Here is a 24,182-nt window from a genome sequence, read left to right as displayed (position 1 = left end):
CTTCAACTCTCACAACTTCAAAGAAAAAAAAAAACCCACAGCACCTCTGGCTGCACGGTGTCCGTGCCTTGCTGTCTGACATTTGATGCAAAGGGGATTCATCCTCCCACATCCAAGCTGAAATTCCCCAGGTACTAATCAGCAATTTCACATTTTCAGCTTGAAACGATTTGTGTGAAAGCCATTAAATGCTAGGAAGTGGGGTGTACAACTGATGCTCTTGCTCAGTTTTTCAAAAAAGGAAGTAATATTTTATTTTCAATCCTTGACTGGTGACATTTAAGATGTTTGTCCCTAACTTTCAAGCTGTAGAAGGAACTGGACTACCCTGTGCTTCAGCACTGATGGAAACAAAATCTGGCTGTTGACTATTTGTGTATTGTCTTAAACCTGAGCTTCCTTGCTGGGATATCTTCTTTAGTGGAAATTAAATAACATACAGTTGCCCCTGTCTACAAGGCTCATTACTGTCTGTCAGTTCTGACCATTATATCCACTTAAAATACCACAGGGAGAGCTTATTGGGATTCTTCTGATATACTATTCCACCAAAAGTCAATCAAAAACCAATCTAGTGCACTTAAGGCTTTTACTGCTTTGCTGAAGACAATCTCCCAGTATCGGCTAATCTGCACAGCCTGCTCCAATAGCACAATGATTTTTAAGGGCATGTGAGAAGAGATTACCTACCTGTTTGTAAATGAGAATAATGGCTCTCTTTCAGTGGGTTGCGGGTGTACGATCAGAGGTGGCAAATGCAATTACTCCTCCTTCTCCAACCAGAGGTGGAAAAAAGTCCAAGTGCAATGTGCTTGTTTGGACTGTGTCATAAAATCAGCAGAGAGTTGCTTGGTGGGAGGAAATCATCAGTGGGATCGTTGGTCGGGGAGGTGAACAGCAGGCAGTGGAGCTGAGTTATTTCCCTGAGGTGCTGGTATGCGAAGCAGACTCCAGCGTGGGAGGGAAAAGGTTTGTTTTCAGAGCAGCTAATAGTCCCAAAGGGTCCCAAGGCCCTGTGCATCGCTTTGCTCTACAGTACGGGCAGGGCAACGGGGAAACAGCGGCACAGCTGTGCTGCAGGGTTTATGGAGAGTTGCAGCCTGCAAGAGCAGGGGGCCAGGGACAAGCTCCCTGAGCAGACTGCATGCACGTGCAATGCGTCCTGCAGATGGAGGGTGGATGGACAGATGGACAGGCACAGCACTGTCCAGTTAGAGTGCCAGAGTGTTAAGAAAATATTGTGTCCCTAAAGAGAGTCTGTGTATTCCTGGAACACTATTCAGGGGTGGAGAAACATCCTCCCCATCACAAAGATGGGGAAATTGAGGCACAGAACACTTCAGCAATTAACACAGATAGTTTACAGTAAACCAAAGAACAGAGCAGAGGTATCCTTGCTCCCTGCACTGCTTTAATGAGAAAGGTGTCTTTTTGCTCCCTCGATTTAAAAGTGAGTTTCATTTCTGTTTTTCAAGACATGCAGTGTCTCCAAGGGTTGTTGTACTGGAAGTTAGTGTCAGTCTGACTTCCAGATGACACAGAAAGTCTCCATGTATCCTCCCACTATCCATAACTGAGGTACTCACCGCTCTTCTGGTGCTCTCACTCACTCTGATGGGCTCACTGCCTTTGAGGAGAGGCAGGCCATGCTCTGTGCCCTTTCTCTTTTTGCCGTCTCATAAAGTCAGGGCTCTCCTGTGCCAAAACTCCCAACTCAAGCATGAATTTGTGTGTATTTCATGCATAGTTGAGGTATTCTCTGCACAGTTCTACTGGGCATCTGAACAGAAGGCAGATTTCCCCGAGTATAGCTCATACTGAGACAGAGAAGTACAGTGGTGGGGCTTAGGACAACAAAAGCATTGTTCTTCTGTGGGTATAGTGGTAGTGTGTTGTCTTTCAGTCATTAGAAATTACTAGTGGTCTTCACAAACTCCCTGGGGCTCCTTGGGGTTTCAGGTGTGCTGTACTCTGTGCCAGACAGTTTTCCTGATCGGGCTGGACAATGAAAGACACTTCTTCCTTTCCTGAACGCTGTTATGACAATTTTCGTACCACATTGTGCATTTACTCTGTTAGCACATTCAGTGTTCTCTGAATGGCCATGGGATTGTGTGTTAGGGAGCTGGGCACTTGCTGTGATGGTCCAGGACTCCATTTTTAATATTCAGGGCTTAATCTCCCAGTTTCTGTTTCTCTTTCGCTTAGGTGAATCTGGAATCACTCTCTGTTAACTCGAGCTGGAGTTTCCTTTCCTAAGGGGTTTACCTAGGGGAGAGGAAGGCACAGAACAAATGCAATACCACCTGAATTTCAAATACTCCAGACCTGCCTGTGCTGTCCTTTAGAGTTCTTCCTTCATTGCCTGCAGAGGTGGGGTGCCTGAGACCACATGATACTCTGGGACCAGAGGGATGGACTCACCTTATCCACTCCTTGCTTTCCCCAGAGGTTTGTTGAGTAATATTTCTTTTTATGCTTTAACTATCAGTCTGAACATTAGGCTACTTGTTTCTCTAATTCCATTCTGGACATACTCTTGTAAAACCTCATACATCATATTATGAAGATATTAAATGCGTAGTCTCTTGTGATATTTATGTGTAATACTATTCTGGAAGCACAAGAAAGAGGTCATTGTACCACAGATGGTTAAATGAGAAATGTGGCTCCTAATTTGAATAACATCTTTCAGCCCTTGTAGAGATTTGCACTTACAGGCATGTGCTGTGGGATGCACCATCCCACAGTCCTGACAGCAGTTGCAGGTGAACAGATGCAGCCCAGTCTGCACTTGCAGTTCATCGCTGGGGCTCTCTGCCTTCAGTAGAGAAACCAGAGCGATGGTGGTTCCTCCCTTCCTCCCCAGCCTGGAGGAAAGAATCTGTTTCTGAAGCTAGCAAAGGGGGAGATGTAATCACTCCTGTCCTGCTGATTACTCAAAAGCAGAGGCTGACTTTCTAAGCTTGTGATTTTGCATGTCCCTGCACAGATACAGCATCTGACAGCATAGCAGAGCTTGATGTATTTATCCGCAGTTCCCTGGGATGCAGAGGAATGTGTTCCCCTCTTCTCCCTCTGTTTTATGGATGAGGAGTGGAGCAGAGATGCTAAAGCTCAGCCTGACTGTCTTGCCCACAGCCATCAAAGAAATCCACATTAGAGAAAGGAGCCTGTGACCAAGTATTTCTCCTGCATGCAGAGGAACTCAGTGGCATTGGCCAGCAGGACCACTGCAAGAACCAGGGAGGCCCAGGCTGCATCTGGGGAGGCATCTCCCTGCCTGGGCACTCCACACTCCGGAGGCAGGGAGATCACCTGGCCCAAGCCTGCTCCACAGCCATGCTCACAGGTCACCCACCTAGAGTTCATGTCCCCACTGCTCCCATCCTGGTCCCCCCATCTGGGATAGATAATGACCTTGTTAATGCCTTTCTACTGTCTTAAGCACATACCGCAGGGGAAAACCTCCCACTACTCTGCACACGATGTAGTGAAGTTCAGATGCTGTAAATGCTTAACTAGGCTTAACTGGGTGGTTCCACGTTGAGTTTGAACTGCTGAAGCCTACATTTGCAGCTGAAAACTCAAATAGTGTAAAAATTGTAAAGTGACTCATAAAATGACTAACATGACATCTGTATAGACTTCAGGAGACATTTTCTACCCTTTTCATACCCAATCACAGATTAATTCATCTGTTTGATAAAATAAAAAGTAATTAATATATTTCTGTCATGTATCTCCATGCAGTCAGAATGATAAAATATTCACAAGAGAGGTGACTTGGAAACATGAATTTGATGAAGATGATTTAAAAAGAAAGAAACTTTAATTAAAGTCTATAAAGGTCATTGAGTCCTACCATCAGATAATGGTGAAATTATAAAACAGATGGCAAATGTCCCCAATAAGAAGAGAAGCCGTGGTCTGAAAAAAAAAAAAAAAGATACTCTTAACAGAGTAAAACTCCACTTAGCACAGGCATTGCTCTAACAGCCTGGAGAACAGGTAGACGTGGTCAGACAATTTGGACTTGCAGAACTAGACTTTTTGACTGCTATTAAGAAAAATTAAACTTATGGAGAAGAACATTGTATTTAGGTTTGTCTGAGTCATGTCACCAATTTATTTTTTTCAGGAGCATTGTGGTAGAGGAAGACCCTCTGGTGTCTCCATAGAGAGTAAACCTGAGTTGATTTAAAACCTCGTTCTTGAGGCTAGCTAAAGGTGAGGACCAATTGACCCTGCTATTCCTGGATAACTGTTCAGAGCTGAAAATCAGAGTCAAAAGGTCCTGTTGGCAACAGGCATCTGTGTGTCTTAATCCCCCTGGCTTGAATGAGCTGTATGTGCTTAGGAAAGGTTGTGGAGTGGACTGTGGTCATCCCAGGGTTAGACCCCCATTGTATTAGAAGCTGTAAACACATGCAGAGCACTTCTGTGCTCCTGCTGTGACCATTCAATCCAGCTACAGCTGGAAATGCAAACAGTAAAGATGCAGTGGCAGTTTGAAATCAAGCTGGCAATCTGGCTGTGTATTTTGGTGGATCTGCACTGCTTCCTGGCCTAGCCTGCCATGTCATTGCCAATAGGGAAAAGAATAAAAACTGGCAGTGTCATTCTGCAATGATTTCAGTGCAGAGCTCCTCTGATCAGACCCGCCTCAAAAAGGATACACAGCTCTAGAAACACAGCAGAGATGAGGGGAGGTTTGGGGTGGCTTTGTTGCGTTGTGCCCCTGGCTAGAGAGAGTCTTCAGCTTGGGTTAGGGTCTGGAAGACAGAGGCCATCAGCTGTCTTCCAAGGATGGGACAGAGTACTTACAACATCAGGAGCAGATTAATAAGGAGTAATTCATCATTCACCCACTTTTTTCTCTCTAATTCTGTAGAAAAAAACTGTAGAACTTCATTAGATGGGTGCAGGTTCAAAGTAAACCACAGGAGGTGGTTTGTTGCATGGCTTATAGCTTCATTGGAACTCATTACTGTGTGTTTCCAAAAGGGATGGAGAAACACTTGAAAGAGAGTCCATTGGAGCTTGTTAACATCAAAGACGCTGGCTTTGGCCCAGGAAGTTTTCAAACTGCAAATTTTGGGAGGTAGGAGGGCTTTCTGAGGAGGTATTACTATACACTTACCTCATCCTCCTACTCTTCCCTAGGCGTCTGCTGTTGGCTGAGTGATTTTGGAGGCAGGACACCAGGTGATAGAGACTCGTGGTATAACCCAATAAGGCTGTTCTTACAATCTTATTGTTATGTTTTCACCTAGGTCAAAGTTACCCATGTCCCCACTTCTGTGATTCTTCTCTGACCCCAGTGCCTTAATGGTGGCCACAAATCATAGGAGCCAAGGCTAGAAGGAACTGCAGGAGCTCATCTGTCCACACTTTTGGCCCTTGGCAGGGTCACCATGGCATGACTTGTTCCTGTCAGATGTGTCTGTCTATCCTGAGAAATCAGGACCATCTCTCCAAAGGCCGTCATTAGTGCTTTGTTGTCCTGAGCATTAATAAGTGTTTCATACTGTCAGGGCTAAATTGATCATGCTACAGTCTTAATCTGTTCTCTTTATTCTGTACCCAGTGGGCATGAAGACCAGGGCATGATGCTTCCACCTAACATTCACCTATAACCAGAAACCTTTACTTTTTTGGAAGACCATGATCAGAGAGAAGAATAGGAAAAATCAGGCAGATGAGGAACCTTGCCCCACGGCTTAGCTATTCTCTTCCATGCTATAGGACTAGGAGACCTGTTGTAATGCAGTATTTATGGGGAGGAATTGTGTAGCATCTGTGGGAACATGGTGCTATGAAGGTCCTACGTCCTTTCTGTCTGTTTTTGAGGAAAACACGAAGGTTTCAAAATAACTCTGAAAACCTAGAGTATTTTTAGTTGCCTTATCCACATCACTGTGATTACGGTCCTGTTCAGTGTGGGTTGTTACATGCTGTTTCTCCAGAAATCCCACTGCTGCTCACAGACCATTGTTCAGGTTTTGGTGTTAGGGAAGGCCGGGCTCAGGGTTGCTCATGCAACCCTAATCACCATGATGTCATCTTCACTTACCCTGCCACAGCCTATTTTTCCATTAAAGCCTGTCTCAGTTAATGCAGTGAAGGGATGGTGCTCACTTACTGAGCAGCTATTGGAGACACTTTGCTCCTTATTGTTCGATGCACAGCCCCAGGCGTGAGCTTTGTGCTCTCTTTAATGTCTCTTGGGTTTTCCTTGTGCCCATTGCTGCCAGGTGAGTGAATGGAGGGCAGAAGAAATACTGAGCAAAGGTTTGCAAGGAGGCTGAGTACCTGCCTGCAGTGTACCTGGTTTGTCAGAGTACTTCACCTCTTATAACATGTCCTGCAGCACCCAGGGTTCAGCCCTCATCACCAGCAGTCCTCTGGGGACTGAGCCGTGCTGAGCACACTGTAAGTGGTGGGAGAGGAAAGTGGTAGGATCACATTGTGATTCCCAGTTAAACCAAATGTATTTCTCTTCTCTTCCCAGCCTTTATGCACCTTTCTAACCTTGCAGACAGAAAAGGCAGTAAATGCTGCCCAGCACTGACTCACACCTCAGGCACATTCATTATGGTGAGGCAGTGCCATTGTGGAAGAAATGTCAAGTGGCTATGTAATGAAACATGCCAACAAAATATATGTATACCAGATTAGTTCCCAGGGTCTCATGCTTCACAAGCCAAACAGTAGGGCACTTTGTGAAGGAATCTCATTGATTTCAGCAGAGGACAGTTTTCTCTTATAATGTGAGTCAGCCTTGATGTTGCTGACTATCGAACAGCATTCCTGGCATCTGTCTCAGGCTCTCAGCAGGGATATATGCAATTGGAAGTGATGGTCTCAGACATTTAAATCGCAGATCCTTGTCCCACATCATAGAGAAAAGCAGGTGAAGACAGGCAAAACTAAGCTGTGACACATGCTATCTGGCAGGGTGGGCTGAGGGAGACAAACTGGGTTCTGCCCCCAGTTATCTGCACTGCTCCTCTGCCTGGTGTGACCTCACCTGGAGCTGGGCTGGCTGAACAGGGTGTTAGTCCCTGACAAACCATACTGCTCAGGGATTTCTTTAACACTTAAAAGCATTAACAAAGAAAACCAGCAATTTTCAAGGCTATCATAGACTGTGAATTGGCAGATGAGCCCCACACTTCATGCAGGAATCCTGCTAACTGTGGCTGGGTGGACAGCATGAGTGGGTACATGTATCTCCACCACTGCAGTGAAATTGGTCTGTGAACCTCAGCTGGGGTCTGGTTCATAAAATGGTCTTCAAATGTTACCTGTTGAGCTCTGCATCCTCTGACCCAGTACCTGTTCTCGTTTTCATTCATCTCTGTGTTTCAACATTGCCTCTTCATGCTAGTAAACTCAAAGACCAAGCCAATTTTCATGTGCAGTGTTTTATTTCTATGGCTCATGTATGAAAGATCAAAGGTGGGTTAATAGGGCTGCTCTTTCCCCTGACATCTTCAGCATCCCTTTGGCTAGTTGAGATATTAGAGATGGATGACAGAATAGACCAAACTCTCTTGGCTATCTTCTGGGCACATGCTGGATGAACTGAGGCAGACAGAAACCAGATCTACATGCCTCTTTCTTTTTCTTTCCGAAGGAAAATCCAGCGCCCAGGGAACAGGGATCTAACACACCAGGGTCTGACAAATTTTTTTTGTACAGCAATTAGGTGAGTTTCCTTTGGTTGTCTTCTACCTGTTATCGCATGTCTACTATGTTTTTCAGAAAGTTTCTTTGATTTACAGTGCATTGTAGAATCTAAAGGAAATAACTCCCTTTCCTTTTGCCTACTGAAATTGGTTAATGTGTTTAAACATTTTCTCCTCCTGCCAAAGGCAGTATAAAAGAAGGGCTTTTGCAGTGGTGTGCTTGGGGCGACTCACTGCTTTCATGTATGTATCCAAGTTTACACAGTTTCCCTCCATCACTTAAAATATTCCATCATCAGAAATGGTGTGATTTAGGTATACTTTGTGAAAAGAAAATTTGAAGGCCATTGCCCAAAGTATTTTTTTGTCATTTTAACCCATGGCTAGTGCTCTTAAAACAAAACCAAACTTACTGCTATATTATTGAAATCTAAAACTAAATACTGATTTCAGAATTAGAGCTAAGGAGGATGTGCCAGAAATTTTGAGATTTCAAGGAAGAAAAGTTGAAAATAAGCACATTTTTGCAAACTCACCTTCTTCATCTGACTGAAGGAAAGGAAACCTTTTGCTTTGAATATTTCAGAACACTCCAAGTGGACTTTAACTTTTAAAAAGTTTAAAACAATTGTAAATGAACTACAAATACCGTTTATGATAGGTAACCAAATAAAATATAGGGGGATGTCCTCTTGCAGGTGTTCACACCTGCGGCATGTTTCTCAGTAGTGTTCAAGTGATTCATCTCCAGCAGAGCAGAATGTCACAGTGTTTCTCCCATAGATAATATGGGAGATAGGAGTGGGGGAGTCAGTACCCCCAAAGGCTATTTGCATCTTAAAGTGACCGATTTCAGTTGGGTCCGCTCTCAATCAAGAGGCATTTGTGAGCACCCTGCATTAACATATGTGCATGCCTGGAGAAAGAGTTGAGTCGGTAATTTGCACGTCCATGTGACAAAGTATGCAGAAAGACTTCACACTGAGGGCTGCAAGCACCTGCCCAGGTAGAAAAGATCAGCTTTTCCTTTAGTAGTTGAATGATTTGCTAGTGGCTTTCAAGCACAGGAGATGACTGCACCTGGCCACCCAGTTGCATATTTGCATTTCCAAAGAGAGGAGAGCTCTCCCTAGCCCTGAGGGAAAATTGTGAAATTGCCTCCTGTTGGAGGGGGATCAATGTTTCCTTGATGCAATGACTAAAGGGAGCTTTCAGTTTAAGGGGAAGCCACAGGCTGCACCAATCCTGATTCCCACCCTCCCAGACCTCCCCACCCGTGAATGCAAATTGAGAATGCAGAAAGGACATCTTATTGGCAAGGCCCTGGTAAGGTAGGTGTCTCCAGACTGTTGACTCACCACGGTGGAGGAAGTTTCCTGTTGGTTTTGACCTTGCAACAACAATGTGGAATGCTCCTTTCTTTCCTTTCTGTGATGGATGTCTTTATAAACATTTGAAATGTTATGTTCCACTTTGGATTTTTTTTTTTTGTTATGCTTTAATTTAACCTGGCTTGTGTTAAACGTGATTTCAAAGTGATGGCCTAAAATCAGGGTATTCATTTCTATAGTGTGGTGAACTCTCAAGCCAGTTCAGTCTGGCAGTGCTCCGAACCAAACGTATTTGGAGAAACATGCAGATGAGCTTTTAGGCAGCAGGAGCAGGGCATGTTTGAATACGTTTGTAATAGGGGTACAAACACATGCATACAAACAGAGAAAAGTGGATAAAATGTAATCATTGTCACATACACACACATAGCATATGCCAAATATGTACCAAGTAACTACACTTATGTCCACAAACAGTATCATATATTGCCAAAAGAAGCAATGCATTTATATCTGGATATGTGGGATGTATAGCTATGTCATTCCAATGTACTTATCACCAGCTGGGTATGATAGATAGCCATATAAGTACATCTTGTTTTTTAACTCATACTTATGGTATAAGGCCATATAAAGTCTATGTATTCATAGCCACATAAAATCTCTCATACTTATCAGCTCATCATCTCACTTCCTATCTCAGCAAAAAATGTCTTCTCTCTTACTGAATCTTTTTGCTCAGCCTTCTCATTTAGATGAATGATTCTGCCCTTTAGCTTCCCAGATGCAACGTGGGGATAGAGCTTGTATGAAAATTATTGGCATAAAACAGATCACAGAAAACAAGGCCGGGAGAGTCTTTGTGAAGTTATGCTGCTGATTCGTTGGCTATGAGCAAGGACTGGCAACACCTGTGTCATACTTGCAGAAATTTCCTCAATACCCTGACAACTGCTCCATAGGAGAAGAGGAGCAGAGCAGAGCTAGCTCAGACCCATCCCAGCACCTCGAATGAAGGAGCAGGGCAGGCAGTGGGGGGCAACCCCGAGCCCAGGACATCAGGAACCTCTCTGCCTGCAACTGCAAGACAGCAGTGGTAAAGGGGGGATAGCAATCAATTTTTGCTCCTTATTTTGATCTCTTCCATGCTTCTGGTAGTGCCTAGGGTGCCTAAAGGACAGCTTGTCCATGCCCGTATGGGGAAATGTACTGAAGTGTTAGTTTTTTATTGCAATAGCAAGTCAAGAAAGTGCTAACATTGAAGGCTATGTGACAGCAGGAGATTTGATGTAGGTCACAGTAACCTTTTAATATCAGTTTCTGTTCCGAAACCCTTTTGGAAGGGTTTAGGCTGATATCCCCATTTTGCAGAGGGGAAACTGAGGCACAGGAGCTTGCTAAGGTCTAGGACCAGGCCCAATTACAGAATTAGAATTAAGGTTTCTGAGTCACTGTACTACGAGATAAACAGCATACAGAATAGCTGATTCAGAAGAAAGATGTTTGTCTAGTTTATTGATTTACACAATCATCTGTGACCCTGATGCTGTAGGACAGATGATGCTATTACTACCTCATAGTAAGGAGATATTACAAAGGCTTTGTCAGGCTCATTTTGGTCTGATCCATTACTCAGGAGCATCCAAGCCAGAAGTAATTAATAACTTTTTCCTCCTAGGCAAATTACCTTAAAATCTTTTCATCTTATTCTTTCTTGTGAGGAGCTGTGAATATGCTTTCTTAGAAAAGCTGTTCAGAGAATTTAAGCCCTTCTACCCCGTATTTAACCTGCTTTCCTAAAAGGACGAGGTGCATACGATTGCAGGAGCCATCCACCCGAAGTCTCTCCATCTTCCTCTTAACCTTTAATAAAGGTGAGCCCCTCGGTTGATTCCAACTATAGCTGACAGAGGGATAGAGGTCTCAAAGATAGATACTCGGTTCTTGGGAGTTTTGTGAAACTGGCAGCAGGAGGAAGCCCTGAGGGGGCCACCACCAGAGACTCCAGCATGACCTTCCCAGGTGTGGGCAGAGTTGTGTGGTAGATAGGGGACCACCTGAAGTATCATGGGTGTGGAAAGGGATGTGGGCTGTTGCAAATGGATATACCAAAATCTAGGGCGCACAAGAAAGCTAACCAGCGGTAGCTCTCCTCTCTTGGGCTACCTTGTTGCCTCCATAAACTCTCTTCTGGTACCCCTCTGGGAATTATGAAATCCAGTTGTCTGAGGAAGGGGGTGGGGATGGCCAAACAAACCAGAAACCTGCTCTAAGTTCCTTGACACTTATCAAGACTTTGCTGTGCTACATTGGAGGGATGTGGAAATGGATCAAAACGTGCATGCTCTGGGGACTCGGGATTTTCCTTCCCAGTCATGTCACAACTCTTCTATGATGCAAGTCACTGGGACTTTGCTGGCTTCAACAGAGCCATGCCAGCTTCCTCTGGGTGAGGAAGCTTTCAATCTTCAGCCTAGAGGGCTTGTGTGATACTGACCGTTAATTCTTTTACTGGTCCAGGACTGAATGCAGCTCCTGGGAAGGGGCCACCTGGAGAAGTGGGATAACATGACACACACCCCAGCTACATGGAGCCATGGTCCCACACAAGATGCTTGGGTGTGCAAATGTCTGTCTTGTCCCACTTAACACTCATCACCGTGTTTTCCTGTGAAGCGCTTAAGTGTAGCTAGCCTTTGGCACATGCAGGTTATTCGCTCCAGGATGGAAGTGGACAGTTGCTTGTGGCTCACACAGTCGTTTGGTTTTGTCTTAAAAATAGAAGAGGCAGCAGAAGACGTCTCTTGGTCAGGCTGTCTGTCCTATGTTGTTCCCTGAGCAGTTTAAGAAGGCAGCTCTCTTTTACTAGTGAAAGCCCTAGTTAAGTCTGGAAAGAGCACAGTGCAGCTGAGATGACCTGGGCTCATAAGGAAATGTGGGGGAGCTTGCAGCTCATCCTGTGGTCACTATAGCATGTGTGTGGTGCATTACTCAGAGTTAAGAAAATAATGCTGCTGGAGAGAAGCCGATATGTCTGCTGAGCAAAGCTGCAGAGCTCTTAGATGACTGGTAAAGCAGTGAGGTGCTGCTTGAATTACACTGACTCAGCCTCTCAATTTTGCCCTCTCTTCTTTTTTCTTTTTACCCAGTGCACTTCCATGACATGAAAGCCCAGTAAGTGACACTCAGCTTTCAGCTGCTATCAACTCTGTTTTAATATGGACTTTTCTGAGGGAGCAGAGAAAAAAAGCGCTTCTTCCAAGGTTATTAGCTGACAACTGCAGCCTGTTTGAAAATTGCTTGCACTCCCTGCTAATTGGTCTACCAGACCTGTTCATTTGTTAATTTGATGCCATTAGGTAACTGGCACATCTCTGCTGCAGACAGAATAAAGCAAGAACTGAGGATGCTGTTTTGGTCTTTTTCTTTGGATGCTTTGAGAGGACCTGACACAGAGCAAGGCTGCTCTGTGCCTGCCAGAGGGGACCATCCTCGGGGGCAGCAGGCCACTGTACAGACACCCTGGGTTGGGTGTCACCCCTGCTGAGTGATATAAAACCTGGACTCCAATGTGAAGGGAATAAGCTGAATGAATATATTGCTTTAGGTTGAGTGAATAGCTCAACCTTAAAGCAATTATTGTGATTACTTAGATTGGCCCCAAATTGACTGGTTTGGGATTCGCAAAGTGAAAGAAAAAAGGTGTTTCAGGTTTAAATGAATGCTTTATTTGGCCAGAAATAAGTCCTATAAATAAGAGTGAAAGGTTGGAGCAATGGAACAGGTACCAATACCTGCCATGACCCTCTCCTCTCCTCGGTTATGAGACCATAGCCTGGGACGAGGACTTGGGCCTCGGCCATCGACCTTCCAGGAGGGTGCCTTGGATGTGGGATGCTTTCCATCTCCCCTGCTGTTTGTGTGAAAGTGAAACACAGACAGAGGGGAGAAGAGGCAGGCTCTGCTCAGTGGCCAAGCCCAGGAGAGAAACACAGATCCCAGTCTGTGCAGATATCCCACTGTGCCCACCCCTGGATATGCCCTGTACTTGGATGGTTAGGCTATTCCTGGAGGAGGAAAGCCTTGAATTCAGCAGGGATGGGATTTGAACTGAGATTAATGCCTGAGATGCTGCAACAGAAGAGACATCAGCTGTGTGTCTCAATCTGTGAAAGGTGCCAAATGCCCTGGAACTATTTATACATTTAGGAGTACTCAGTGAGTACAATCCAAACTGTTTCAGGTTGGATGAAACAGGATCTTTTAGCAGCTTCACTGTATGCTTTAAAAAAATTGCTTTTCCCCACATCAGGTCTGCCTCCACCAGCATGTTGCACTGCTGTGCCAAGCAGAAATGCAGCCCATCTGCAAACCAGTGCTACTGGTTGATGGTATCTCTGTGTTAAGGACCTGATTCTTTTTTTTTTCTTTTTGGCAAATGACAGCCATAATTTCTTTGGTGTGGAAAAGGAAAATTAATTGACTCAGCCAGTGCATAAAGCTTCTGGGTCCTTCCAGGAAAGGGCTCAGATTCAGCTCCCTGTGCCATCCTGAATGTATGGGGAACTTGTGTCATGGTCAGAGCCAGGGGTCAGCCTGGATTTTCAGCAGCTCTGCCTCGCTCCAGTACTGACCCCTTACCTCTGCCTGAAGAAGAGTCCTAGAACCAAGTATTGTGTGGCTTATCCCATGGGGCCACCTACTAGCCCCTTGTACCCTTCACTTGTGTCCTTCATCCTTGGCCTTCCCTTTATCCTTCATTTCAAAGAGACCAGGAACATCTCAGACCCAAAACTTACTGCCTTAAAAGCATCTACTATTTTTCAAAGACTGTGTTTCAACCCTGCACCTTATCACAACACACAAGAATTGTTGCTGCCTGTGCCCCATTGCAATGCCATTAGAGTATGAGATGTGGGGTTGCATCCTCGTGTGGGAATGCAAACCTCTCCCCTTTCATCTCTGTGAAGGACCCTACTGATGGCAGCATGAGCAAAAAAGGGCGTATTGTCAGCAAGAGCAATGATAACCTCTTAAAAATCCAACTTTAGAGCAGTTTTGCAGCTTTTAAATTAGGTAGAAAAATTATCCTCGTTGTTACAGGTTCTCAGTTCCTGGCTTCTGTTGGCTGAACTTTGCTACCCAACACTGGTACTTTTTTTAACCCTGTGCATCTAAGAAAACACTGGTTTTGTGTGTGATCTAGGTGTTGGGCACAGTGATTGAAGCAGAACCCAGGAGCACCACACCAGGGTGGGAAGTAAAGGGGACACTGGATCCTACCTTGGACCTGCCCTTGTGTCAGGGCTAAGCCCAGGTCTGTGTTCGGAAAGCTGGGAGAAGGGAATGAGCCAAGCACCCCTGGGGAGGACCTGGCTTTGAGTAGGTAACCTGTCTTTTGGTGATACTGAAGGAAAGCAAGCAAAAGCCCACATAATTCCCACTAGACTGGGGCTTTTGCCAGCCCAGCTATGTTAGTCACAAATCGCACCTCATTGCACCCGACAGTCACAGCTAGGCTGGAAAAAGCTTGTCATCTTGACCCGGCATCAGGAGCTGGAGGATTTAGCAGGCTCTTCCTTGCTGCGCGTTGAGAATTTCTTAAGAAAACACTTTCCTTCCGTGGGTGATTTCACAAGTTGGGAGAAAAGCAGCTGTTGGTGGTTCACAGCTCAGATTTCCCTGAGAAGTGTAAAGTCTCAGCTGGACACCATGATGATAGATTTTATAGATTTCCCCCCACTCCCTCCACATCCACCAGGCAGCTGAACCCAACAGTAAGCTACAGTGCGTTTCTCTGTGTTTAACTTCTCCTTGAGATAATCCATTTGCCTCTGTTCTTTGAAAACTTACTGAATAAGCCACTTGTTTCACACTGGTGGGGAAATAACACTTTGGGGGCCCCTTTTGTGCCTGTCTTATGTATAACAGAAGCGTGGAGTTTTATAAAGTCTAATAAATACCCAGCTTTACCAGATGTTAGCTTTCTTTTTTTTGCTTTCTTTTTTTTTTTTTTATTTTTTCTCCCCACTAGAAAGGAGGTCAGAATTTGAGTTCCAGACTTTAGCTGACTGCAAGTAAAATGGGACTGCTTCTAAGAGACATGTTGTGACAGTGTAAATTATCACATTTTAGATGGTGTTAAATATAGAAATGCCACTTAAGAGAGGATGCATTTTGTTCAGCATCTGATGTTTGTCTTGTCAAGACATCCTTGCGAGATGGTGTCTGTTTATTATCTTCCCAGTTTTCTACTCTTATTCTGCCCTGTCTGCTGACAATGGTTAATGAAGAAGTTATAGCCTTTTCTGTGCTTTACGGCGCTTTAGAGATGGGGGCAGGTAATTGCGTAGCCCGTGGGGGCTGACTCCAAATTAACATGTGGTGAAGACTTTTGCCTTGCAAAATCTTCCCCTTCCTCCCCGGGAGAAACCTTTGGGTTAAATGCAGGGATCAGAGGCAGTTAAGATGCAAAAAGGCCATGCTAATACACAGCCGCGTGGCTAGGGACAAGGCAGAGGGAGTGGAGAGTCCACAGGCAGCAGGCAGAGAGGCTGGAGAGATGGACCCAGCGAGGAGATGTGATACGCCCCAAGTCAGGAAAGCCAGGGGGGAGGAAGAAAAACATTTCCCGTAGGCTGGACCAGACAAAACTCGCTGGAGTGGGTGGCTTTGAAGTTTGTTCAGTTAGTTTGGCTAAACCTAGATCGTTGATGGCTCTATTTCCTTCTCCCATTGGAAAAGCACGTGTTTGGTCTCATTTATAAAATTAAAAAGCGCCATTTTCTTTATGGCGTATGCTCTCTGCTGCTTCTCAGGAGTGGTAATTGCATGGAAACTTGCATGGTTTATACCTAAAGGAATCTTAATTTTAATACATACAAAATTACCCCTATTTAAGCCTCATTTAGTTAGAAGCAGTGCAGTTTTCCATCAAACGCCTCTCCAAACAGAAGCTGGTTTTGCACTCAGAGTGGATTCTCAGTTGTAACTTTATCTTCCCCACCTTGGTCTCAGCTCCATTAAACTTAATCACCATCATATACTATTACCCATTCAGTTAATGAAAAATAGTTTTCTCCAAAGGTAAAGTGTTATAATTAAGGGCTGTGTATAGCCACAATAGCTTTTGTGCCTTCAACCTTTTTTCATTTTAAAAATTGGTTCATTCTGTGCTGAGTGAAAGGCCAGAAATGTTTATGAGACAAAATATTTCTGCTCAGATGATGGGAAAAACAATCACGTAGGATTACATGGCCACAGATAAAATTTTGCAACAGGTTCTTGTTCCTGCCATGGATCATCAAACAGATCTGATAAAACTCCTGAGTAGGCCAGTGTTGCCCAATAGGTTAATAGCAGCATTACCTTTACTAAGAAAGATACCAGGCTGCTTTTAAAGCAGTAATGAGACATATGCACGATGGGGCACATGGTCTGGCCAGAGAGCCCAGCCTGTGGAGGAGAACAGGTCCATCCCTCCATCCGCAGCACCTGGGGGCATGCCAGCAGTTCAGGGAGGTGATGGTTCAGGCCCAACTGAGCTAAAGTGAAATAATTTGTTTGAATATTCACAATATCAGTTTGTTTTGTCAAAATCACTACTTTTTCTGCCTATGCACCGAATTAATTTTGTATTCTCTTCCTCATCCCCTAAATTAAAAAAGTCCTGCATGGAAAATTCCTGATGTGTGCTAATAAAAATAGGTTCTTGTGTATGTTCTTATGATGCACATCCAGCTATATAAATATAGATGATTTGTAGCTACACACAAATAAAGCGGGATTTTCAAAAGCAGTCTAACTACTCCCAGCCTAAACTACTTGGAGTAAAAGCAGGGAGAGTTTATAATTAAATTCACTGGGAGCTGTGCTAGTCCCCTGCTGAGTGCTTTTAAACATTCCTCTCCTTAGACTCTACTGGGAGAGAAATATACTGTATTTATAGCCATCTTGTTTCAATATAAACATGTCAAACTGTAAATCTCTGACACAGAGATGGGCTTAAGCTGAAAAATTCAAATCCAGATTTCCAACATTTTCTGTTTCAGATCAGCTCTGTTGGGGGCTTTGGGTTTGAGGATCTGGGGCTGGCTTCTCGTTTAGTCCAGTTTCCTTCCTCGAATTCGGACAGGGTTGGCTCTTGGACCTCATGTCCCACCAAGCTCCAGTTATACTGTGTGTACTGAATTAGCTCCCGATTTCTCTCAACTCCAAGGTGCTTTCCCAGAGTGAAATGCCCTTTGTGTTTCAGCACGTACATCCCCGATAACCTTGCTCCTATTCAGAAGATGATTACGCATTTCCTCTATAATGGGAGCATCGTGTACCTGTCTTTGGTTTCACATTTTTTGTTCTGTGTCCCTGTATCTTTCCTTCCATGCCCTGTGCAGAAAAGAGCCTAATAAAAAAACAGCAACAACAAAAATAGCACAGTGGTTATTATTAGCGTCAGACAGGCTTCTTGCTGGGAACCGATCAGTCCGTGAAATGGGCCGTGTGCCGCAGGACAGGGCACTTCTCCTGCCTCCTCAGGCTCCTCCAGTGGGAGGTGGAGGTTGGAGAAACGCAAAGCAAAACCCAATGAACGTTGGCTAATTTGGGAAATGACAGCAGCGATTGGTGTGTTGACAATCCCAAGCTTGTTTAAGCAGTAGATCCGAGGGAGAAAGGGGGGGAAAAGAAAATGTTTCCATAACGACTGACACGTGAATGCTGTTAACGTTCCCGCGAGGTGCTGGCGTGTGTTCACGGCACACGCATCTCCCGAAAAGGTGTGTGTGCTCTGCAGATGTTTTCTCAGAGCGGGAGATGTCCTAATAAGCAGGTACATTGTTCCACATGTTTAATCATGAACGGCAGTGAATGGCTGCTTCAATTCTCCTGACCCTTTTTTCTTCCCTCTTGACCTTTTCCTTTCCTAGCCTGTCACAAATGAAGAATGATTATTAACAGAAATACAAAAATTTTTAAAAAAGGAAAAAAAAGAAAGTAAGAAGATTATGCTTGAGGGAGAAGGGCGACTTGAGCACATAAAGGAGAGTGGAAGTGTGTTATGTAGCATTTGTTTTCTCTGCTGCCATTTTATTGCTTTTCTGGGAACCCTGCCAGAAAAATGGCGAGTAGCACTTTAATTAAAGAAGGCTCTGTGTGCACTCCAGCTGTTCCTCATGTGACCGGCCTGTCTATGGGTATAGCAAAGGATGCTCCCGCCAGCCCGCCCAAATCAATGCTAACCTAATTCCCGACCACACACTGTCAAGTGTTCGTGCAAACCTGCAACATTCAGGGCACTGTCTGTGAGCCAGACACTCGGCGCCCTGTCCTGTTCCTGGTATCCTCACGTACCTGAAGGCAGAATCTGGCAGCGGGACTGCCGGGGGTGCATGAGTGCGTGGAGGGAGGTGGGGCTTCACTTAAAACATGCTCTCTGCCTGCAGCAATATTCGTTGTCCATAAACCAACCGTGCTGCCTAGAAGGAAGGGCATTTTGCGGTTGGCGGGAGAAGACTGGACCCCACTGAAGTTTCTGTGAAAGCAGAAATTAGCTGTGAATGAGTATGACTAATTTTTCAGCAGTAACCTAGATCTGGGATGCCCTAGGCTCAGGGAAGACCAGTGCGTTGTTTTGTTGTTTGTTTTTTGTTGTTTTTTTTTCTTCTGGCTTTGGAGAAAAACAAATTCAGCTGGAAAAGAAGAGGCCAGCTATGGCAGTGTACCTAAGCTGAAAATCCAGCTGGATGTTTGGAAAGTGCTGTATGAATTCAACAGCAATGTTAAGAAAATTAATAAATCAAAGCTGCGTAACAGCATGGAAAATTTTGTGATGACCCTATAAGAAAACTGACATAGGATCTTACAACTTATACATATTAAAAATGTGTTTCTTGTGAAATTGTCCTCTGAACCTAGTTTCTTATGGAAGAAAATGTTTACTGTGCTGATGTAGGCTATATAGTTCCTTAAGACAATAGGTTGGCCCAAATTCTTCTTTATGCTACAGGGCCCCTTTGCAGCCCTCTGCCAGAGTGAAGGGCATGAAGATGAATGTGATGTTGTTTGTGCTTTGCTGTAAGGCCATCCTCCAGTGCCAGACAGGCATAAAGGGGCCTCTCTGTAAGTGAGAGTGTAATAAAACCTTGCGTAATAAAACCATGTGCTTTTGTTGCAGCAGCTCAGTGGCATTACTGCCATCGTGAATGTCACTTCTGACGTACTAGTTTAGGTGCGACATGAAAGGTCCAAGTGTATCCTAAAGTGTCCCACAGCTGAAGCGTTTTATTGTACTTTCACACACCTCACCTACTGGTAAGTAACATGAAGCTGCTTCCTCCCACAGCGGTATGGAGCCGAGCCTCCTGTATTGACCTGTGTGAGACCTTTTTTGGGTGCTTTCCAACCCTTTTCCTTTCATAGCCTGAGAATTGTTCCTTCTGTATTTGTCCATCTCCCTGCACACCTAGGTCTATTCACATGGTTTTCGGCAGTGGAGATGAATTGATATAACACATTGAGGAGATTCGAGACTGAGCTATTGTATTTCCGAAAGTCAGTTTCGGAGGAGTGGGAACAGGCTGGACTTCCTCCCCTTCCATCAAAAAGGGGAAATGAAGGCAAAAACTGATAAAGGGAAGATGTTATCTGAATGTGGCAGAAGTGCAGAGGTTTGGATGAAGCCTTGGTGTGCAGGTGGGAGGTTAGAGCTCTACCTTGCATGCTTTGTCCAGAGTTAACGTATTTGCAGAAGGCTTCACAAAAGCTGATAAACTGTTGATGCATGTCGATAAAAAAGGGTCGGCTCAGTCCTTTCTGGTGGAGAAGCCATGTTGCACATGGCTTCTTTTTGCACACCCACCGAACTGTCATTGTCAGATTTGGGTTCCATCAAATATAGCAGTGTGTTTTCTTCAGATATGGAGATTTGTGTGCGTGCTGCATGTATGCTGGCCCTGCTGGTAGCGGCCCAGAGTCTGGTCATGGTCATCCCTGCTTGTGAGCTGGCTGCACGCTCTGCTATTGGCTGGAAATATGAGGAGTGCAGGGCATTTTTCTTTACACTCAAATGCCAATCTCATTTCAGTGACACCATCTGTTCATTTGCACCCCAGTTCGTTTCTCTGAAGTGATTTATCTGTTTTGTGCAGTCCGGTTTCTCTTTGGGTGATACCGTTACGGGAGTCTTTAATTTCTCTGATGCTGCCTTTCAGCTCCATACCAGATTGTTTCCTCCATCCATGCAAGTTTCTTTTATAAGAAAACTCATAAATTATTTTCCTTTCCCTAGGCTTTATTTTTTGGCTTGCTAGGCAGTTTACCTTCTCTTCACGTACATCTGAGTGAACTTTGTCCTAGCTGCTTTTGAAGCACAGGCTCAGAAGCAGCAACAACTTCATGAGCTAAAAATTATCTGGGTGGATTTGGTGTTTATATAGGAGGTTGTTTGCTGTTCTGTGCAGCAGGTACTGGGGGATAATACAACAAAGACTCTCTTCTTGTACAGTGATGCAGGTTCCTTATTAACAGAACTATTTCCAAAATGTACCTGGAGATGGCATTTGTACTGCCCTGGTTTACTTCTGGTGCTTCTCACAAGTTTTTTCCCTTCTGCAACTTGGCTACCTCTTTCCCAGTTACAGGTTACTGTGTCTTTCGATACTATTTATTTATTTATTTGTTTGTTTGTTTGTTTGTTTATGGTACAAGTGTTTGTCGATTTGCTGGAGGCAACGTTTGCCAGTATGCCAGCCACCCTAAGGGCACAGCTTTTACTGTCATTCTGTTATGGTCTAGCAGGCACCCTTATCTTTCAGTCATGCTGGGCTTTGAGCTAGGGTTGTGTCATCTTTGCATAATCATTACTGCAGGATATGTGCTCCTGGTGTCTGCCTCTGTTGGGTGAGGTTGTCTCTTGATGGTTCTCCTCTGACTCCCTGACATCTAGGCAGGAGCAGCTAAGGGTCTTTCTTGGTCCAACCCCTGCCCCTGTTGCCATCCTTGTGGACTTTGCCTGCTGCTGTGCCGTTATTGATGGCCCCATCTCCATTCTGTCCTGAGCTGTATCTAATTTGTGTGGTGTGGCTCCCACCACAAATTGGGCAGCTACATTTTGCCATTCCTTCATATAGCATTTGGTGACCAGATGCAGAGATGCCCATCTAAGCACAGCAGTCTGGCCTGTGACATTTATTATAGCTGGCTGCTTGGCTTGGCACTCTTTTAACTTTTTCCTTAATCTTCTGTTGGGCTAAGGCAAAGTACCCTGCATAGGAAACAAACTTGATTTGTAAATCAGTTTTCCATGCCTGGATGTTTTTCTGGTGGAAAGATGGGTGTTGTAGGAAGTTGGATAAATAGATTTCATTCCAACACGATGTCAGGATGCGGCCAAGGTACATACCCAGCCTGGATGCTCCAGCGCTCACTGTCCTGCTCAAACATAACTATGGTTTCTCCACTTTGTGGAGAAACCAGGCTGATTGTGGCCCTCATGTTTCACGTGCCTTGTGAAAAATGACAGCGTGAAAGGACACAGGTCTGTAAACCTGGATTAGTTTTGTACTGACAAATCTAGAAATGCTGTGGCCTAAGATGATCTTCCAGCAGTGTGCAAACAGATCTGGAGCTGAAACAGTCTCTGTCCTGGGCAAGGATACCAAGGGAGAGACTAGCAAGAGAATAAGTGGTCTATAGTATAGTCAGACATCTTGGAGACATCAGGCTGGGACACACAGGAGGGCTCAGAAGTGGGTAAGGGTGTGCTACGTGGTGAAGTACACATTGCAGGCAGAAGGAAATAGGGCATTGTCGGGGGAGTAGGTAAAAAAGAAAAGGGTGCAGAGGTGTCCCAAATTCAACTCTGCTTGTCTATCTGATGCCATTTAAAGCCCTTCCATGGATCATGGCTGTAGCTGGCTGAGGGCATGTATGCATGAGATGAATGGAGTCATCCATGTGCCTCTGAGCAGGCTGCATGGCTGCTCAGCACAGGGCTGCACAGCGACATTAGCCTGGTGCTGGAAGCAGGACTGCTGGGTCATGTTGAGGAGCGGGTCACGGTCAGCAGGGGAAATGTTCTGCCCGGTGTAGCTCTGTGCTCTGTGCTGCTGTGCTTGCTAGTTTGTTCCCATGAGAAGCAGGGATCTCGGCATGGAGCTGCGTTCCAGTGCACAGTGTAGTCCTAACACCCACCCCCCTGATCGTCCAGACCAGCTGGTACCACTGTGTGTCCTACAGAGACCAGACTAGCAATGTCTGATGATGGAGCAGGAACCAGCTGGGCTGACCACGTAAAACAGACTAAGCAGCTACCTCTGGTCTTCCTAGGTCCAAAATGAGAGTCAACCACTGGCCAGCCATGGCCTTGAACAGCTTGGAAAAATCAAAATTGGATCTAGTGCCAGCACTAAACAAGATCAGTTTAGAGCTTGGTCTCTGCTCAATTCTGTGTGCATTGAAACATCTGATGTCATAGTACTAATGCACTGACACTAGTAGCACTGTTTTGGACACAGCCTGAAGTAGCTGCCGAACGACTCTGTGCTCAGGAATGACAATGCTGCAAGCACGGTGAAGTGGCTCATAAAACCCATGCATGGTAGACGGTCAAAGCCCATAAAACGTTACTTCAGCTGTAGGACAGTAATACCTCTCTCAGGCAGGACAAGGCAGCTGGCTGGATTCCCATGAAGAAACTGTCTTGGATACTTGGGAACTGCTAATGGGATACGGGACCTTTGCCTGCCTGTCAGCGCTTTAGGCACAGTGCAGGTGGGTACAACCACCGTTCCTGCTATGGTACCAAGATGATGCCAGTGGACTCAGGGAAGCTGCACTGGGCCAAGGTCAATGGAGAACAGTGGTATGTTCAGGCTGAAGTGCTTCAGGGAGTGAATGGAGCTGATAGAGTACAAGGTACCTTAAAGCTTTTTCAAAAACTGAATTAAGTCCACTAGTCTGGACAGATGTATTATGTTATTACTATTATCAGTTGTTTTTCTTAACACGGTCAGGACTTGGTGGTGCCAGGTGCTGTACTAACAAAGAGCAAAATCCAGGCCCTGCTCTACAGAGTTTGCATCTAAATATAGGATTAGCAACAGCAGGTGGGTACAGAGAGATGAGGCAGCAGAAAGAAGCAGTGCTGTGATGCCAGCCAGCAGAGTAGGCTGGGGTGGCACCTTAACAGAAGCTTATAAAGGATCCCAGTTTTTGGAGGTGGTGTGGCAAAGGGGAATCTGAACAATCAGCTCAGCTCACAGAGCAAGATGTAGAAAGCATCAGGAAGCCTGTCTGAAAGTGTGGCTATGGAAAGTTGCATTGCAGGGTGAACTCTTAGAGGTGGCCTCTTGGCTCAGAGATAATAGGTAGTAGGGAGAGTGGGTGGAAAAGGAAGTGGTCTGTGTTGGAGTCAGTGCTCTGGGGGGAGTTTGGGAGAGCATGTAGGTACAAATTGTGAGCGGTGGGTCTCTGCAGCAGCATTCAGAGTGGCTTTGAAGGGATGAGGATTGTATTTGTGAGTGGCAGAAGAGATGATGCTGTAGTAACCGAGAAGCTGAGAATTTGGTCAGGCTTTCGACTGTGCAGAATAACAGAAAAAAGCCATGTCTGAGTGGTGGTATTTGGGCTGAACCTGGAAGGTTTAGCTTGCAGGTGCTGATCCTGGGGAAGGCTATGCTGGAAATAGCCCCTGGAAGGGTGATCTTGCTGGGCTCTAGCGTGGAAACAGGAGGGAGGCTAGAGTCTGTCTCAGGGACTTGGTCTAGGCTTACAGTTGAGGGACAGTGCCAGGCTTTGAGAAGGTGTGGAGTCAGGACTGAACCAGAAGCCACGCACATGGAAGGGATGGCTGAACTTGTGTCTGGGATGGGAGTGGCCTGTAGGCACTGGGACAAAGCAGCATCAAGAGCAGAACCCAGCAGGGTTCTCTCATCAGGCAACAAGGGAGATGAGGAGGATATTCAGAGAGATTGTGAGGGAGGTATAAGTAGGAAGAGGAGAGAAGAATATCACGGAAGCCAAAGGGAAATAAATCCTCAGGAAGGTGATATGTCTGAGTGAAGATGTGGGGAGTGCAAGGAGGCTGGAGGTAGAAAGCTGGATCTGAGACTGTGAAGACAGTTGTCTGGAAACCAGGCAGTCTGTTTGGCCAGAAATTTTG

Source organism: Phalacrocorax carbo, chromosome 9, assembly GCF_963921805.1.
Source record: "Phalacrocorax carbo chromosome 9, bPhaCar2.1, whole genome shotgun sequence".
Taxonomy (NCBI): Eukaryota; Metazoa; Chordata; class Aves; order Suliformes; family Phalacrocoracidae; genus Phalacrocorax; species Phalacrocorax carbo.
This window is presented reverse-complemented; position numbering follows the sequence as displayed.